The 15,162-nt window shown below is 40.8% G+C and overlaps 2 long non-coding RNA genes across 6 annotated transcripts; one reads left to right on the forward strand and one right to left on the reverse strand.

The window, feature by feature from the left end:
* Positions 1-6,139: 6,139 nt before the first annotated feature.
* On the reverse strand, positions 6,140-14,379 carry LOC111929353 (uncharacterized). Of its 5 annotated transcripts, none has more exons than XR_015276496.1 (3): positions 10,899-14,379; positions 7,589-7,751; positions 6,140-6,309 (listed from the first exon to the last, which is right to left on the reverse strand). It is a non-coding gene; the product is annotated as an uncharacterized LOC111929353 (long non-coding RNA). The 5 variants fall into 5 exon arrangements; XR_015276498.1 differs by lacking the exon at positions 6,140-6,309 and having other exon boundaries at positions 7,509-7,751; positions 10,899-11,079; positions 13,377-13,432; XR_002864669.2 differs by lacking the exon at positions 6,140-6,309 and having other exon boundaries at positions 7,509-7,751; positions 10,899-11,079; positions 13,361-13,421.
* Positions 9,187-11,949, forward strand: LOC147650524 (uncharacterized). The gene is made up of 2 exons (XR_015276499.1): positions 9,187-9,339; positions 9,419-11,949. It is a non-coding gene; the product is annotated as an uncharacterized LOC147650524 (long non-coding RNA).
* Positions 14,380-15,162: the final 783 nt, after the last annotated feature.

Here is a 15,162-nt window from a genome sequence, read left to right on the forward strand (position 1 = left end):
TCTGGGAACATGGTCCAGAGGAAGCGGAGCATGACTAAAACTCTGGCAGACAGATTATTGGCTGCTGGTGGCAGGAGGAAGTCTCTAAACTAAGAACCCTCAATAAACAGAGACAGCCTGTACGTGGCTGGGGCCAGGAGACTGAAAGCTCCTGAACCTCAGCTGGTGGCAGGAGTTAAAGCCTAAGAGCTACAGCTGAATGTTTCTTTCCTCAGACCATGGATTTTTGATCCTGATGCACAGCAGCTAAAATAAATCCTGGAATAGGCAATCAGCTCATGATTGCATGCCTGCTGGAGACCTCAATCAGGTCTGTAGGAATCAGCCAATGGTGATGGATGGTTATGTGCCTTCTCTGCGGGATCTAAACCGCGGTGCCACCAAACAACCTGCTTCAATCCCCTCCAAATCAGGGAGTGTCGCTCGTGTCAGCATTTGCCTGCTGGTCTGTAGCAGCTTTTGGTGGTGCTGAAAGTAGTTCTGCCTCACTCAAAAAAAAAAGGAAATAGAGGCGAAAAGGAAATAGAGGAGAAATTCTTCTGTGCCTGGTGTCTTGACTTACTGAGGAGGCATTTGGGAGAGCAGTGAGTGAAGGGAAGGAGACTGCAGGAATTTTTGGCTGAGCCAGTGCTGTGGAAACCCAAGGGTTTTGATACAGTCCTAAGAACACATTTTAGTAATTTGTACAGATAAGCTGTTCCATTTTTACTGTAATGGTAGATGGCAACAAAATGCAACAACTGTTAAATTTCAGGGCCAAACTCTTGATAGTTTTCTTGTTCTTCTGGGAGTTTTGAAGCACCTCAAAATAAGAGTATTTTATTATAGCTGACAAGGGGCAGCACAGGATGAAAATTCTCCTTAGGCTTTTATATACAACAAGATATACTGATTAAAAAATCTGCAATGAATCAGTCATCTAAATGAACTGAGCTTGCTATCAGTCTGCAGGAGTTGCAGTAACTGTGCTTTAGCCTCACCTTTCTCTAGGAAGATTCAGCCACTTCTCCCTCCCTTGTGTGCCATGGGCTCTGGGATGCTGGGCCACAGACCACACCATCCCAGGCAATGTTGGCCTCAGTAAACTGAGTCTGTGATCACTAGCAAGTGCCCACTTGTGAGAGGTTCAGTGCTAGCCCTGACACAAATCAGAAAGTAAAATATATTTCAGCCTCATACCCATAAAACATTGCTGCTGACCTCCTGGTCTTACATGTAAGAAATCAATGCTGGCTTCATTAATCTGGAAATGGTTGTGTTTTGCCATTTCCTGAAGTCCCTATGAAAGTTTTATGCCAAGAGAAGGTGGTGCTCTGCTTGTAATTGAATTCCTGGTGAATTATTTAATTCAAAATGTCTTAGAGTTAAGCAGTCCATAAACTACATTTTCCAAACTGATCCTTCAAAACAGAACGTCTGTAGATTGCATACAAATGCAAATCTGTCTGCAGAACAAGTAATGGCACAAACACTTGGACAAATGCATCTTCCTAGATGTGTTGGAGGGAATTTGCATAGGGAATTGGACAACAAATATAGACAGAAAACAATCTTTCACATCATTAGTAATAGACACTTTCTGTGTTTTGTGATTTTAGTCAGATTGTGAGTCTGCATAATTAGGAAGAGATTTGCAAAGATATGAAATAAACAAAATAAATTAGGCGAAGAAACAAAAATGGAAAAGTAACATTCTTGATTTAAATAATAATTTTTTCTCATAGTTTGGCTAATTTACTGAGGCAAATTAAATGATAAACATATTATGCTGATTTCTTATGTACTAGATTTTTTTTCTTCTGGGATTTGCTAAATGTTTGTGTATTCCTGTCCTGCAGCATACAGAAATATTTAAGAATATGCTGCAGCACTGACATCTTTCCTGTTACTGTTATTTATCATTTACATTGCAAAAACACCTATTTCTTGTCCTCTGATACAGATGCAGGTAATGTTTCAAGTTCAGCCTCTAATAAAAATATAGAACCCAAAGAGAATTTTATGAAAATTGAGGTGTTGCAACCACTTATTTTTGCTTATCACCAGCCCTCTTTCTTTGGAAAACAAACCATACAGTTTTCAGCTTGCAAGCAAGATGCAGACAGCCTCTGTTGTGGCAGATTGCCTCCAAAAAGTTGGCCTTGGGCTGGCTCAACACCTTTGATAATCAGTAGCAGTCTCAGTTTACTCCACATGGAGACATGTCTGTTTTAGTTGAGTTTGAATGTTTGTTCAATTATTTCTTGTAGTTTATTCTGGGCTCGTACTCCACAGATTTATATGTGTGTCCTTGAGTCAGTCATTCCTGCTGTCCAGGCAATGTAAAAACAGCAGTTAAAGGTTGTTTTGCTACATTAGAAAAAATTCTCAGTGGCACAGGAGCCTGTTTGGCTGTGGGTAGTCATGGAGCTCAGCACACCCAGGGTGAGCCTGGACAATCAAAATATAAAGGAAACAGCAAAGATCCTCAATTGGTTTTGGCATTTGTACTTTGTGTTGTTGGCAGACTCCTTTGTGATGGGTTTTATTCCATAGTTCTTCCATTTTAGTTTGGCTTTTTCTTTGGTGAGTTTTGGTGTTTTTGTGGGGGTATTTCTGCAATGTTGAGAGGGACTTTTGCATTTTTAGTGTTTCTCTTATGTAACATGACTTTTCTTGCTTGTGTTATGGCATGCTTTTTCATTGTGCTGTTATCTTGGCATTTTTTGTGCATTTTTGGCTTTTTTTGTGAAATCAGTTTGTAATTTTGTTTTTTTTTTATTTTTTACTTCTAGTTTGTCTTCTGCAGTTTTGCAAATTATATAGATTTTTAGATTTTTCACATTTGTTTTCATTTGGACTTTTTTGGGGTGGAGCTTTTCTGCTGAAATTCTAGAAGGGAGGGTTTACTATTATTTGTACTTAATTTCCTGAATTTTGGAACTTATATTTCTTATTGCATTTTCCTTTCCTGTTTAAAGATATTAGAAATCTTTTCCCCTTTTAGTTATATATATATAATATATATATATGGATTTGATTTAGCATTTAATAGTATTTTTCATTATTTGACAGATTTGGTGGTGGTTTGGGGCATCTTTAGCATGTTTTCAGCATTTTGATAGTTTTCTTCCTTGACATTTGCTGTCATTTTTGAGGAATTTACTAGTGGATTTGGAACTTCTTTATATTGTTTTGGTGGGGTTTTTTTTTTTTTTTTCATTTTTTATGTGTTACTTTTACCATTTCAGGGTATATTTCATCAATCTGGGCTATTTTTTGTCAGTTTTTTTTACCTGCCATGTCTTTGCCATCTTGGCAGTGCAGATGATAATTATTTGGGAGACAGTGCTGAAGGCCCCTGTGAGGCAGCACTGTGGGGCCACTTCTCTGGGACTGGCCAACACCCCTTCTGCAGTTCAGCCTTTGGAGAGGAACTAAAACCAATTGTCATGCAAGTAAAGTGATGCTGGATTCTTTTCTGACACAAAAAAATAACATGAACGGAACCTGTATGCAATTCCTTTTAAACCCCTCAAAAAGGTGCCTTGAAATCTGAGAGCATCCCAGCCCTATTAAGTGCTTTTGGAAGGCTCTGGAGCACACACAGTGGGAAGTAAAATATTCTTCTGGGCTCAAAGGTGTCTCATCTCATCACAAATCTATGGGCCCAGATGGGATCCATCCTAGGGTGATGAGAGAGATGGCACATGAGCTTGTGAAGCCGCTCTCCATCATTTATGGACAGTCTTGGCTCACTGGGGAGGTTCCAGATGACTGGAACCCATTCACAAAAAGGGTGGAAGGAGGATCCTAGTAATTACAGACCAGTCAGCCTGACCTCAGTACCTGGTGAGGTAAAGGAGCAGTTTGTATTGAGTGCCAGCATGCAGCACTTACAGGATGGCCAGGGTATCAGACCAAGCCAGCATGGGTTTAGGAGGGGTAGGTTGTGTTTGACCAACCTGGTCTTCTTTTATGACCAGGTGACCCGCCTGGTGGATGCAGGAAAGGCTGTGGATGTTGTCTATTTGGACTTCAGCAAGGCCTTTGACACTGTCTCCCACAGCACACTCCTGGAAAAGCTGGCAGCCCATGGCTTGGACAGGAGCACTCCTTGCTGGGTTAGGAACCAGCTGGATGGCCAGAGAGTGGTGGTGAATGGTGCTGCATCCAGCTGGCAGCCAGTCACCAATGGTGTCCCTCAGGGGTCTGTGCTGGGGCCAGTTCTGTTCAATATTTTTATTGATGACATGGATGAGGGCATTGAGTCCTTCATTAGTAAATTTGCAGATGACACTAAGCTGGGAGAGCGTGTTGATGTGTTGGAAGGCAGGAGGGCTCTGCAGAGAGACCAGTAATGGTTGGATGGATGGCAGAGTCTGATGGGATAAAGTTTAATAAGTCCAAGTGCTGGGTCCTGCATTTTGGCCACAATAATCCCCTGCAGTGCTACAGGCTGGGGATGGTGTGGCTGGACAGTGCCCAGGCAGAAAGGGACCTGGGGGTGCTGGTGACAGCAGCTGAACACGGGCCAGCAGTGCCCTGGTGGCCAAGAAGGCCAATGGCCCCTGGCCTGGATCAGGAATGGTGTGGCCAGCAGGAGCAGGGAGATCATTCTCCCCCTGTACTCGGCACTGGTGAGGCTGAACCTCGAGTGCTGAGTCCAGTTCTGGGCCCCTCAGTTTGGGAAGGACATTGAGACACTTCAGTGTGTCCAGAGGAGGCAGCGAGGCTGGTGAGGGGCTGGGAACACAAACCCTGTGAGGAAAGGCTGAGGGAGCTGGGGGTGTTTAGCCTGGAGAAAAGGAGACTCAGAGGTGACCTTACCACTCTCTACAACTTCCTGAAAGGTGTTTGTACTATTGTGGGGGTCAGACTTTTCCCCCAGGAAACAACTGACAGAACCAGAGGACACAATCCTAAACTGCACCAAGGGAAGTTTGGGTTAGAAAGAAATTCTTCACTGAAAGAGTGATTGTGAGCTGGAATTGCCTGCCCAGGGAGGTGGTGGAGTCACTATCCCTGGATGTTTTTAAAGAAAGACTGGACATGGCACTCGGTGCCATGGTTTAGTTGTTGAGGTGTTAGGTCATAGGTTGGACTAAATGATCTTAAAAGGTCTTTTCCAACCTAGCTCATTCTGTGATTCATCTCTCATGTGGCTCTCAGAAGATGTTTTTTCTCTCTACCCTCTCTCAGCCACAGTGTCCTGCCTGAGTGCCTAAAATGCTTGGAAATGCTTGGAAAAATTCTGTGGAGTGTCTGCAACAGTCACACAATGAGTACTGACACTTCTGGCATGAATTTCTCAAGCCACAGGAGGAGTTTTGCCCCTGTAAAAGTGCCTGCTTTTAGTCTGTCTTGTTGTCCCATAGACACTAGAGGAGCTGCACTGATGTGCTCTCATGCATGACATCCATTTGGCTGGGAGGCTCCCTGGGACTGTACAGCTCCTGTGGAAACCAGGGGTTTTTACAGGAAAGCTTTGTCTGTCGGGCTGATAATAGCTTTTACAATTTGTGCTGCAGCGCTGCCCAGAGGGTCATAATCTGACAGGGCACTCTGTGCCAGGCAGTGCTCAGGCACGGTGGAGATACATTTACAATTAAATTAAGCTGGTTAAAGATGGGAACCTCTCTTGCATGCACAGCAGAGAGAAGGGTTCTCCGAAACCAGCTGGGATTGCCCATTTCTCTTACCCATTAGCCCAATTTTCAGTATCAATGCACAAATGGTCACAAGAGAGGCGGGCTTGGGACCCCAGGCGGGGATGACTCTGTCATTTGAGTGTGAAGTTCAAGCAGCACAGATGTGAAATGCTTTAGGATCCCAAACCAAGGGCCTGATCTTGAATGTAAACCTGCCCAATAGGAGGTGGGAAGTATACTGAAGGTCCATGGAGCTCAATATTTGAGCCCTCTTGGTGAAGAAATCCATCTGCACCATCTGGATAGGGTCTGTCTGCACTGTCCCCTGCCACAGATCCCAGTGGCCATCAGCCCCCTCGCTGTGAGGGATTGTGGCAAGTGTGAACTCTGATGCCCTGAAGGGACAGTCCTTGATGTCCAAGCTGCATTTCCAGTGGGATGGCAGAATGCAGCCTGAGTTTCCAAATCTTAATTAAATGCCCAGTGAACTAGAACCACACAATAGCAGCTGAGGATGATGCAGGTTTATTCTCTTTTTTGTTTAGCTATCTAAATGACAGATAGGAGCTGCAATTCTCTAAGGGCATGTGGTAACTAAATGACAACGTGAGACATCCTTCTGTTGCAGAACAGTTGCCCACAAAAATTCACCCACGACTTCACCGATTGTTTTGGAGAGCTAGATGAACACATAATAATTCATTAATAACATGAAATCATAGTTAGAATCCTTTATGACCCACTGAGTTTAACCACTGGGTGTTGCATTCATGCCCTAGCAATTTATTTAATAATGTTTTCCCACCTTGAAGCTCACTGTATCATCTCAAATCATCTGTTTGATATGGTTGTTTCAATCGCTCAGCGTCTCTTGGTGTAATTTAACATTTTCATTAGATCAGTAAAAGAAAGAATTTAAGGATTTTTGTGTTTCAAAAGCTTGATGTGTATCATGGTGGGAATCAGGTAGGAATTACTATTGTTTAATGAATACTTTATGGATTCTGTAAAGTAATTACATAGTGTAATTAAATTATTTGAAATTCAGTTTCTAACTTTGTTTCTTGAATAGACTTAATTTGATCTTTGGGTAGGGAATAAGTTTCTTTCAGCTAAGCCCTCTGTAGGCAGAATAGAGAATATGTCATTTGCACATAGGTGGCTTGGGACTTCATGGGAAAGAAAACCAAAGAGCTTCCTTGTTTTGATCTATTCTCTGTTTGATGGCTTGTGTTCAGCATGGGGAAGCTACATAATTGCCATCAACTACTCACTAAATTAGCTTATTTGAAAAATTTTCCTAGAGTTTATTCTGCAGCTGTTAACAGTAGACTTGGAGGGAAACAATGCTTGTGCTCAGTTTCACAGCAGGAGTTTCCGTTTACCTCAGCCACGCAAGGACATGCTCCTGCAGACAATTCTCCAGGTATGGGGATTCAGCATAAGCTAAATATTTGCAGAGGCTGATCAATTAGCTCTTACTGAGGCAAACTGACATGGAACTCAGTGACCACTTGGTTATTAATGTAGCACTTATTATTTGGCCACTTCTGGCCCTTTTTTCATCCTCTTTTTGGGAGAATTCAAGCAGAGACTTAAATAATTCAAAGATTCTCAATATTTTTGTTAATTTTACTGGGTGAAAAGTAAATGATTTCTATCTTGGATTACGTCTGAGTCTTTCCTGTTGGATAGCAGGCCTTCTCAAGGACATCAATTTTCTTTTGCAGCAATTCCATTACAATTCCTTAGAGGACCCTGTTGTGCCACAGACAACAGCCTCTGGCCCAGAAGGTCACACAGACCACTGGACCTCTGCACTAGTTCTGTGACTGGCTTAAATGGTTATGAAAATTAACCAGCTCTGTATTTACTGTCTTTTAAGGTAAAAGAAAACTTTATTTAGGAAACCCAGAATAGGAGCTCAGGAAATTACGTAATTGAAAGTCCCTACTCACAGAATTAAAGCATGGGCACAGGTTTGGAAATGGAATTAAACATATGCTCCAATGTTTTAGAATTTCCTTCTTTTCCTGCGTGGAATTATGAGTCAGCTCTGAGTCCTCACAGTGTGAAGTGTTTGAATCTGAAGTCTCGGTTCAGGTCCATCCTCTCACTGTGCTTAGAAGTAAATAAAAAAGTTTTCATGACTTATTGAAATGGTTAGGAGGTCTGAGCCAGCAGTTAAACAGTCAAGGTCTGAGTAGATCACAAAATGTCAGAGAATGAACTGCATTTCTGAAGGATGGAACCAGCAGCAGAGGGTATTCACTCTCTGAGGAGCTGACCAGTTATTTACTGCAAAGCCTACACCTTCACTTCCAGAAAAAGGAGTGCATTTGAAACACTTCAATATAAACAGCCCAGCTTTTTCATGGAAAATTAAATAATCACGCTTTAAGGGAAGATGGCTTCTTTCATTTTTTTTACCTTTTTTTTTTTTTTTTCTTTAAGAGTTTTAAGTAGGCAGCCCAAATGAATATGTTCTCTAATTCAAGTCTTAAAAATGAGACTTTGCTCAAGATGGACCATAAGAGAATGCAACCTGCCAGCTTAATTAAGTTTCTGGAAAGCTTCTGGGCAAAATTAATATATGTGGATGAAAGCCAAAATCAGCCTGAGTGAACAGATTTTAGCTAGCACACCACAACTCTGAGAAACATAGGGACCTTAAAGTATGCAGCCTAGCAATATTAATTACAGTGGTTAGAGAACTGTCTATCCTTTTTGTGGATGCCAATCTGCATTTATTGTTGTTTATGTCCAAGCCAATATGGTTATCAGAACAATCTTAGAGTTAAATTAAAAAATTAGAAAATGATTTGCCATCATTTTCTGCTTCAAACTCTTATTAAACAGCAGTTGATGAAAATAGAAAGCTAGATTTACTCAAATAGCCTGAGTGTAAAACTGAATTAGTTCATAATGCAGTAAAGGCCTGTGATATTAATGTCCTTTATGAACATGAACTCCTAACTTGGCCTTTATCGTTCACTAGAAAAGGATCTCTGCATTAAACACTTAGTCTTGTCAGCAGGCACTGTTCCAGAACATTTGGAGCCTTTAGCAGCACTTTGCGTAGGCTGCATTCACTTGCCACAAAGAGAAGAAAACACAAAATTTTCTGCTCTTTGATCCCCTAGTTCTTCATGTCCATGCTTTGCCATGGTGATAGCTCTACTGCAGTTCTGTGTACTCCACTGCTTTAATTTGCAGCATTGAAATGGAGGTAATGTGGCAAAGATAGGTCACATAACCACAGAATCTGTGAGTTGGAAGGGACCCACAAGATCATAGAGTTCAACCCCTGGCCCTGCACAGGACAGCCCCAAGACTCACACCCTGTGCCTAAGAGTATTGTCCAAATGTTTCCTGAGCTCTGCCAGGCCTGGTGCTGTGAGCACTGCCCTGGGAGCCTGCGTTATCTCAGCAGAATCAGAGAGCTCATCCTGATGTCTTTGCTGAAACCAGACCCCACTTCCTGCAGAGAGAATCACCCCAGGAAGAAGGTCAGGATCAGAACACATTTGTCTGTTGCATATTTCCAGCATGTCATAGGGCAGCTCTAGTGAGCAACCATGGGAAAATGCATACACTGAAAACACAGGATTGCACTGTGTTATATGCACATGGGGGTAATCTGAGAGAAACCGATTAAGTCATGTCAATGCAGAACATTCTGGTGTTTTAACTGCCCCTCTGAAGGAAGGTGAATATTGCCAATCTCCTGTTCTATGAAATGTTTCCTTTTCTGTGAAAAGGGCTTTCACAAAAGCTCTGCTTCTCAGTGTACAGTGGCCTAGGGATGCTCTGAAATGCTGCCTTGCTGAGACTGCTTTCACCAAACCTCTCCTGGAAAGGTGAAGAGGCCTTTGAGTGACACCCCCATGGAACTTCTCCAGAGTATTTTTGATGATGAAGGTCACTTAGAAAATTTCTTTGAAAACATCTTGGTAGCAGAAATTGTATTTTTTTCCGCTTTTCCTTTGAATTGTGGCTACCAGTAAGAACTTGGCAGCCGTCAAATTCGAAACAGTAACAGATTGACCCAATTTTCTCCTGTTATCAGTAGGCTGTAGTGTTTAAAAGGTAACCACCCATGAATGGCCTGCTCCTGACAATTCTGCCCTGTCACCCAGCAGTGGCAGAGCCTTGTTCAACTGAACCAGGTAGTTTCAAAACAGTAGAAAACTGGAACCTGCTTTCCTATCTGATATAGTGCTTGCTTGGATTTTCTAACATCTTAGTAATGGGCTCTTAAGTACTCACTGTCTGACAAATGAACACAATAGAATCACAAAAATTTCCTTTCCTTACAACATTATGCTGAAAGTATGGGCCCAATTGACCACTCTGACAGTTCAGCAGATTTAGTGGTGCCAAATTGTTCTGCAACTGACACAGAGAAATTTTGCTCAGATTTATAGCTGAACAGTAAAAAGGCTTCAAATAGGTTTTGAAGCAACAAAGATATATTTTCCTTTCAAAGCCTTGTATCACCTTCTGGAGTACAAAGGTAATACCTGCACATCATGTCAGATCCCTCTCGCTTCTTCTGGGCATTAGTGTATCAATTGTTATGAATAATATAGGAAGGATACCTGTTTTCAAAGAAGTCTATAACAAAACTCCTACTGATTTCAAAAGGAAAGTCCTCTCCCTAGGCTCAGAACAACCAGCTATGGCAGTACCCTGCCTACAGAATTTACTAACACATTTACAAATGTATATGCACAAATACCAAACCCGTGACATTAATAATAATGTGAAAAAAGAGAGCCTGGTATCTCATAATTTCTAATCGAATTTCGTTAAGATTAGTGGCACTTTATTTTCCTTGTGTTCATGTCACAGTTGGTTTTAAATCATGTCTGTTATGTAGTCTGACAATTTTTCATGCGACTATCTTCCAGGAAGTAGTATAACTGAGCAGTAAACTATTAGCAAAACAGGTGTTGATCTATATAGAGTTACATGTAAAAATATGCTCTAAATCTGGTTATTTAGATACTTTGCTTTTAATTTGAGACTCTTTTTAAGAGCAGAAAGAATTTTCAACTTGGTCTCTTCTCACTATGCTGTATTTTAAGTTTTTTTTTGATTAGTGAAACTTGTATGTGGCATTTCATAACAGCCTACGTAAAAAACATGTAACCTCAAGACATAGGGGCAAATTAATTTAGACAAAGTGGAATAATTTATCCCTGAGGTAAGTTGGTGGCAGTAAGCCAGTCACTGATTTGGACCACCATGTCTTCTATAGCTTACTTGGAAGCTGTTTCCCTTTGGAGCTGGTTTAGTCCAGGTTGTGTGAAGTGCCCTTGGGATAACTGCTCTCTGCAGGTTTTGAGGCTCGTGGTCCATAATTCAGCTCCAGTAATGTTCAGGATTACGGCTTTTGCATGGGAGATTTTACTAACTGGTTGAGACAGCTCCACTGTTCTTAATCCTTGTGAATATAAATGGATATAAATATTAGGGAATACATTCTGCAGGGAGAAATAGGCTTCAGGCACAACAGTCACAGTTATAAAGTATTAGCAGTCTTCATGAGAGAAATGGTTCTCATTTTTTACGTACACTATTTGTGTGCTTCCTCTTCCTTTGAAGTTAATTTTGCCTTTGATTTAAATGAGAACTCTATGGAACATAGACAATTTTATAGACAATTTCAGCCAACACTTTTTCACATTTCCTTGCTTCATGCTAACAACTCTGAGCTTCCAACACTTTGAGCAAGCCCTGTAACATTTCTTTCTCCATCTCTTGGAAGCATCATTTATGCTCAGTGGCTTATATGCAGTTGGATGCACGCCTTTAATGGTCCATGTCTGAAAGTTCTGAATTTTGGACACAGCTTAGATTCCTGCCATGTTTTTAGCCCCAGGAAATTGAAATGCTGAAATTCAGAATAGCCAGACATTATTCTAAATGCACTTCTAAGGTGATGATAGAGCTCATATTGTTTCTCTGGAAAGCACTGATGTTTCTACTCAGTCAGAAAAGATTAAATATTGCCTAATAGTTGTAAAGTTCTCTGAAGGTGAAATGTGCTATACAAATGATACATTATTTATAATACTACTACAATACGCCTCAAGAAATAATCATGGAGCTTAATAAGAAATTAATTTCCCCTAGATTTTTTTTTTTCAACATCCCATAAAAGTTAATAGAAAATTACAGTCCTGTACTCAGAATCTAACATAATGATGCTAAAGACCTATAGGAAGGACATACTGCTCCCTTTACAAAATCGTATTTAAAAGTTCCTATAGAATCTTACAAGTTTCATCTCCATTAAAGTCTATAGGATTTAGTCTGCGGGGTTTTTTTTGGTTTTTTTTTGGCTCTTGTTTATTTTGTTTTTCAATATACAAAATGAGAGTTTGTTTTTCATGTGCTGTATCTGTTTTTCATGTGCTTTCTGAAATTGCCAAACCAAAATATTAATGGATTCTTATGGTCTACAGAACAGCAGTATTTGCAATCAGACTTCTACAGACAAGAGATTTCATTTTACCTGTCATTTCTGGCACATCAAGAGCTGTTACAATGTGTTTAAAATGCATTTACATGGGGTTAGTTAACACAAATTATTTGTAGAACCTTTGATGCCAGTGTTGCTTAGTGGCATTTTGCTAGTCAGCATTAGTCTCACATTTTCACGAAGCATAAAAGCCAATATATGATTTTTTTTTGCTATAATCTCCATTTTTCTATGTCTTCTCTTTTTGTATATGTTTCTATTTTATGATTCCTTGACTGTTTTCTCCACTTCTACTTCTTAATATGAAAATAATTTATCAACAAAATGTAATATTGAGAAAACCTTTTATTACATTTGTAAAAAAAATCCAAGGCAGTAAAATATCACATAGAAGATACTGTTTTAGCAAAGTTTCATCTTCAGGACTGACTTCATGTTGATTTGCTCTGACAGATTTGCTTTTCTTTAACCAACCCCAAATTACATTTGAAATTCAAGGAATTGGCTGAGTAGAATTAGGAGGAGCTACTTTACATTTCTTATGAAGTTGAGGGACTACTAAGCATTACTTCATTAATTTCAGTTCCTTGTGAAAAGTCACCAGCCTTGAGACTGTTGTCACAGCAAAGAATTTGAGACGTACAAATACTCAGAATACCCTGTGGAGAGAGAGTTTCTATACTTTGCTTTTATGGATGTGTGGGGGTCTACCACCACTTCTTTTGCCCAGCTTCAAATAATTGAACTTTACCCTCAGTAACCACTTCCCCAGAGCTGTGGTGCAACAAGGCCTGAGAGCGAGAAAAGGGAAAACAAAAATAGTCAAAGCAGCTTTCATTTAGGTAAGAATGAGCCTTTGGAAATAAGGAATGTGTTGTGGAATTTACAGATTAACTAATCCTGGCATTTGCCAGTCAGTACAAAGAGCCCTGTCTCCAGAAGGGAGGAATGAGCCTGTCACAAGGCGTTTCCAAAGGCTGTGAGGAGTCTGGCCAGAGGGACACGGTGGGAGCAGGGCTCTGCCCGGGCTGAGCTGAAGTGTAGGCCGTGCTCAGCTTCTCATGCAAGGCAGGCTCTGCCTCAGGCAGGATGAGCCTGTGAGGGTGTTCTAAACCAGGCCGGTTTGGGTTTTTTTCACTGAAAAGTAAACTCGTTTATTAAAACAAACCACGAACGGCTGAAAGCGAGGCCCTGGGATAAGCCCAGAAGACAACACCAACAGATCAGATAAACAAGAAACCTGGTACAGCTCGCACCCCACCGCGGCTGGGCGCTCCTCAGGACCCGAGCTCCGTCAGAACAGCGAGCGGACGGTTCAAACAGCCTTTATCCCCTCGGGGGGGCTGGGATTGGTGCCTCCTTCAATCCTGCTGCTGATTGGCTCGCTGTCAGGCTGCCAGGCCCCTCATTGGTCTGTACGGACAAACATCCTGAGCCAATCATTGCCGATTCTCTCCGCTTCATTGCTCGGTCTTTCCTCCAATCAAACTTGGAGGTGCTGCCTTCCTCCATGACATTGCTTTTCTAGAACATTCCTCCTATTCAAATTACCTCCCTCCTCCCACATGGACCCAACCAGCCATTACATCCTCTTATTCTTTGTACGTTACACGACTGCCAAACCATAGTACCTTGTAACCTCAGCCACCAGAAATTAGTTCATTTATAACATTAACCACCAGAATTTAGTTCATTTATAACATTAACCACCAGAAATTAGTTAATTTGTAAGAGGGGCACAGCAGTGAGCACAAAGAAAGCCTGCATCCTCCTGTGGGTGCTGTCTGGAGCTGCTCAGGGCAGGGAGCTGGTGCCTGAAGGGCAGTGGGCTCTCAGGAGGAGACCAGAAAGGGCACAAGTGGTGCAGGGAGATCTGGAGCAGCCTGTGGGCAGCATCCTCACACCCTGCTCTGTCCCCTCCCTGCGAGGGTGTGAAAAACGAGGTTCACATAATTTTTATAGAATTTAAAAGTTTAATAAAAAAACAATTAGGAGAAAAAAATAAAGTATACAGATACGGCCGGGTGTCTCTGCATTCAGCCAAGAGAGCACACCTTATTAACAAAGGATTGTCCCTTAAAAACAGAACCCTACTACATATCCATAAATTCCCATACATATTCATACATTCTTCTTAGGATCTTTGGTGTTCTTCTGTTTAGTTTTCTCTTGCCCCCTTCCCAATAGATCAATCTTCTTGGCACCATTGAGATTTACATTCTCTGATACCAGGAATGCAATAAATTCCTCCCCCCAGCGTTCTGGTCTCTTCTGTCTTCATCTGGATAAGATAGTTTACAAATGCAGGAGTTCTCTAGCCATTTTTTCCTTAGTCTTTGGGTTATACAAACAAAAGCAGTTTTTATTTTAATACTATGCCATAGCCTAACATATATGTATTATACTACTATTTCTAAATTTCATCAATAACAGAAATAAAGAAAACTATATTAATAAAACAAAATTTCTCATTCTTATATACATAACATTCATTTTAATATTTGCAAAAAGCCAACAATATAAAATGTATCTATAACAAGGGGGAGTATGGAGGAAAGAGACAGCTGTCCTCTGACTGCTGAGTAAAGCCACAATATTAAATATCTTTATTAAGACAAGATTTTCCAAAAAATTTGGTTTTTGACCAGTCAAAATTGTTATGTTTCCTGATCTTTCTCTGCAGCAGGCTCGTGGGCAGCTGAAATTCATTCACAGATTTTAATCTCAAGGAAATAAAATCATTTTTTCTTTAGAGAAACACTCTTTGGCCCGTGTTTCCTTTATTCTTTTACTTTAAGTTACGATTTTGCTTATTGCGTATTCCTACAATTCCTTCAGTCTTATTTAATTTCTCATGTGTAATTTAGGAAAATCTCTCATATGCAAATAATGTAACAAGTGCAAGACAAAACATGACTTGTGCCATTATTGAAAGGCCTTGTCAGTCAAGAATGCTTGTGCTTTTATTTTTTTTCTGAAAGAGCTGCACTACAACAACAATTTTGTAATTTTCAACAGGGAGAGATTTTTCTTTACAGAAGC

This window comes from Cyanistes caeruleus, chromosome 14 (assembly GCF_971803275.1).
Source record: "Cyanistes caeruleus chromosome 14, bCyaCae1.hap1.1, whole genome shotgun sequence".
In the NCBI taxonomy this organism is placed as follows: Eukaryota; Metazoa; Chordata; class Aves; order Passeriformes; family Paridae; genus Cyanistes; species Cyanistes caeruleus.